Below are 4,768 nucleotides of genomic sequence, written 5' to 3'. Positions count from 1 at the left end.
TGGGAATAGGCTTTCTGTATCAGAGAAACAGAGAGAAGTAGGGCTGAAAAGCCGAGATGGGGCTTGTTCAGATTTTTGGGAAATTTGTCTGTGGAAGCTCTTTTGTTGCATATTGTAACCAGTTGACTTGCTGCAGGCCCCCAGGTTTTTTCTCTAGGACAGGAAACTGTTCTCAATGGCTGGAGTGACAAAGTAAAGTGGCAGAGCATTTAGGTTTTCTACACAGTAACTGTTTTCTACACAGTTACAGGAGCCCTGGTGGCGCAGTGTTTAAGAGCTGTGGCTGCTAACCAAAAGTCGGCAGTTCAAATCCACTAGTCACTCCTTGGAAACCCTATGGGGTAATTCTACTTTGTTCTATAGGTTCACTATGAGTCAGATTCACTATGAGTCAGAATCAACTCGACAGCAACCGAAAGAAAAGAAAAAAGAACACAATTACTAGCCAGTATACATTTTGGAAATGTATTAGTACCTTGATCCTTTGTCTATTCTTTCAGATGTTCTGCATTGGAAAAAAAGAAAAAAATATGGCCATTTCGGCACAATTAGTAATGACTCTCTATTTCAGATATGAGGACAATAGCACAGAATGTAGTAGACGTGGCTATGAAGTCATGGAAGTGATTCTTTTCCTAAACGCAGCAAAACATATGCCTTTAAATGGTTTTGTCACCTTCAAAGTAGTGCCCTTGAAAGACTATGTGATTATTCCAGTGATGCTTTCATTCTTCAAGTCAGTTTTTGAATTGCTCTACAAGCCTGCAGAACAGTCTTTGGATGATCTTCTTTCCCAAAAGCAACTCCTCCATTCCTGCCTCCTGCTCCCTGCATCTACATCTGCCTCTCCCTGATTTCCCTTAGTGTATCTTCCTTTATTTGTTCTTGCCTCTCCTCTACCCCGTCTTCTCTTTTGATTCTGTCCCTGCACCAGCATTCAGGAAATGCAGACTAGAGCAGTGGATACTTGGTTTGAATCGGAGAAGATATACTAAATTTTACTGTGAGAAGAAGACAGTGCAGTGGAATAGAGATACCTCAGAGACACCGGAGAACTCAAAATGTGTCATCTAAACAACCACCACCAAAAAATATTTTGCAGGTGGAGTAGCTAGGATACTATGGGAAGTGGAAAGAACACATCAAGCAAAAGAGGTAAAGCAGCATGGATACTACAATTTATGGTGGGAGAAGTTAGAATTATAAACTGAAGACGATAAAAAATTATTGATCATTTTTATCCTCTCCCAGAAAACTGCCGAAGTGACTCCTAATTTATCGAGCCAATGTCTATCCACATCCTGACCTCTGAAGTCACTCAATTTCTACCAAACTCTTTTCTAGTCTTTTGGAGAATAGACAGAATTCTACAGAGCTTGAAAGGCAAGGGGAAGAAAAGGTCCTAGTAAGACAGAGGGAACAGGAGTTGGGAAAAGTCAGAGTATAGGGTATGAAGGAATAGGTATCCAGAAAATATTCCAGGAGACCGTAAATTGTAATCATTTTTTTAAATTTATTTTGTTGTTGTTGAGAATATACGCAGCAAAACACATACCAATTCAACAATTTCTACATGTACTATTTAGCGACATTGATTACATTCTTTGAGTTGTGCGACCATTCTCACCCTCCTTTTCTGAGTTGTTCCTCCTCCATTAACATAAGTTCACTGCCCCCTAAGGCTCCTGTCTAATCTTTCAAGTTGCTGTTGTCAATTTGATCCCATATAGATAGTTCTTAAAGAGTTTAATGCTCAAGCCAGACATTTTTTACTAGTTAAGCTAAACAGTTGTTTGGTTTCAAGAAGACTTCGGGGGATATTTTTGGTTTAAGGTTTTAAAGATTATTTTAGCACAGTAGTTTTGGAGGATCATCCAGCCTCCATGACTCTAGGAAGTCTGGAGTTCATGAGAATTTAAAATTCTGTTCTGCATTTTCCCCCTTCTGATCAGGATTCTTCTGTAGAATCTTTGATCAAAATATTCAGTATTGGTAACTGGGCACCATCTAGTTCTTCTGGTCTCATGGCAAAGGAGACAGTTTTTCATGGAGGCAATTAGACACACATTCCATATCCTCCTTCTATTCCTGAGGCTTCTTTCTCTGTTGCTCCGGGAGAATAGAGACCAATTGTTGTGACTTGGATGACATTTGCAAGCTTTTAAGAACCCAGGCTCTACACCACAAACTAGGAGGTAAAACAGAAGCACTAAACATGTTATTAGGCCAATTAACTGGGATGTCCCATGTAACTATAACCTTAAACCTTCAAAGAAAGAAGCCAAATCCCATGAGGTTTTGGGTGTACGTAAGCAGCCTCAGCAGTTACTTTTATTTTATTTTTGGTTGTTGTTGTAAATATAACTTATTGACAACAATTACAATAATTGACTGTGCAACCGTACCTTTAGTCAATGTGATATTTCCATCACCATTAACTCTCTTTCCCCCCTCAGTCCTGCCCCTGTTACCACTAATAAACTTTGTTCTCTATACGTTTGCCTTTTCATGTCTTTTTATATAAGGGAGGTCATACAATATTTGTCCTTTTGTAATTGACTTATTTCACTCAGCATACTGTCTTCCAGCTCCATCTATACTGTAGCATGTATCAAGACTTAGTTTCTCCTACTCGCTGAGTAGTGTTCCGTTGTAGGTATGTACCACATTTTGTTTATCCATTCATCTGTAGATGGGCATTTAGGTTGTTTCCACCTTTTGGCTATTGCGAATACTGCTACAATAAACACTGGTGTACAAGTCTCTGTTTGAGTCTTTGCTTTCAAATCTTTAGGGTATATACCAGGAGTGGAATTGCTGGGTCATATGGGAGTTCTATTTTTAGTTTTTTGAGAAACCACCGCACTGTTTTCCATGATGGCTCTACCATTTTGTATTCCCACCAACAATGAGTAAGGGTTCCAATTTCCCCACATCCTCACCAATATTTGTTATTTTCAGTTTTTTTTTTTTTTTATCTTAGCTGTCCTAGTGAAAGTGAAATGGTATCTCATAGTGGTTTTGATTTGCATCTCTCTAATGGAAACCCTGGTTGCATAGTGGTTAAGAGCTATGGCTGCTAACCAAAAGCTCACCAGTTCAAATCCACTAGTCACTCCTTGGAAACCCTATGGGGCACTTCTACTCTGTCCTATAGGGTTGCTATGAGTTGGAACTAACTCAATGGCACCTAACAACAATATAACAACAATGGCATACTTACTCAATCTGTATGCTGAGCAAATAATCCGAGAAGCTGTACTACATGAAGAAGAACGTGGCATCAGGATTGGTGGAACACTCATTAACAACCAGCAATATGCAGATGACACAACCTTGCTGGCTGAAAGTGAAGAGGACTTGATGAAGATCAAAGACTACAGCCTTCAGTATGGATCACACCTCAACATAAAGAAAACAAAAATCCTCACAACTGGACCAATAAGCAGCATCATAATAAACAGAGAAAATGTTGAAGTTGTCAGGGATTTCATTTTACTTGGATCCACAATCAATGCCCATGAAAGCAGCAGTCAAGAAATCAAATGATGTATTGCATTGGGCAAATTTACTGCAAAAAACCTCTTTAAAGTATTGAAAAGCAACGATGTCACTTTGAGGTCTAAGGTGCAACCGTCCCAAGCCACGGTATTTTCTATCACCTCACAGACATGCAAAAGCCGCACAGGGAATAAGGAAGCCCGAAGAAGAATTGATGCCTTTGAATTAAGGTGTTTGTGAAGAATACTGAATATACCACGGACTTCCAGAAGGACAAACAAGTCTGTCTTGGAAAAAGTACAGCCAGAGTGCTCCTTGGAAGCAAGACTTCATCTAAAGTACTTTGCACATGTTATCAACAGGGACCACTCCCTGGGAAGGACATCATGTTTGGTGAAGTAAAGGTTCAGTGAAAAAGAGGAAGACCCGCAACGAGATGGATTGACATAGTGGCTGCAACAGTGGTTTCAAGCATAGCAACAATTTTGAGAGTGGCACAGAACCAGGCAGTGTTTCCTTCTGTTGTACGTAACAGGATCACTGTGAGTCAGAACCAACCGGATGACACCTAACAACAACAACAACAATGGCTAGTGATGTTGAGCATCTTTACATGTGTATGGCGGCCATTTGAATGTCCCCTTTGGTAAAATGTCTATTCAAGTCCTTACCCATTTTATGATTGGGTTATTTGTCTTTTTGTTGTTAAGTTGTTGAAGTTGTATATATATTTTGGTTATATTAGATCCTTGTTGGATATATGGTTTCCAAAGATATCCCAGTCGGTAGCTTGTCTTTTCACTTTTCTGGTAAAGTTTTTTGATGAACAAAACCTTTTAATTTTTATGAGGTCCTGTTTATTTATTTTGTCCTTTGCTGTTTGTGCTTTTGTTATTATATTAGAAAATCCTTTGCTAAAAGCTAGGACTGACAGCATTGCTCTTGCTTTTACTTCTATAAGAATTTTATGGTTTTAGTTTGCACATTTAAGTCCTTAATCCATTTTTAGTTTGTTTTTGTGTATGATGTGAGGCATGGAACCTGTTTCATTTTTCTGCATGTGGAAATCCAGTTTTTCCAGCACCATTTATTGAAGAGACTCTTCTTTCCCCATCAAACAGACTTGGCACCCTTATCAAAAATCAGTTGACCATAGATATGTGAATTTATTTCTGGACTTCAACTCTATTCCATTGGTCTATGTGTCTATTGTTATACCAGTACCAGGCTGTTTTGATTACTGTAGCTGTATACCAAAAAAAAAAAA

Source organism: Trichechus manatus, unplaced genomic scaffold (assembly GCF_000243295.1).
Source record: "Trichechus manatus latirostris isolate Lorelei unplaced genomic scaffold, TriManLat1.0 scaffold00286, whole genome shotgun sequence".
In the NCBI taxonomy this organism is placed as follows: domain Eukaryota; kingdom Metazoa; phylum Chordata; class Mammalia; order Sirenia; family Trichechidae; genus Trichechus; species Trichechus manatus.
This window is presented reverse-complemented; position numbering follows the sequence as displayed.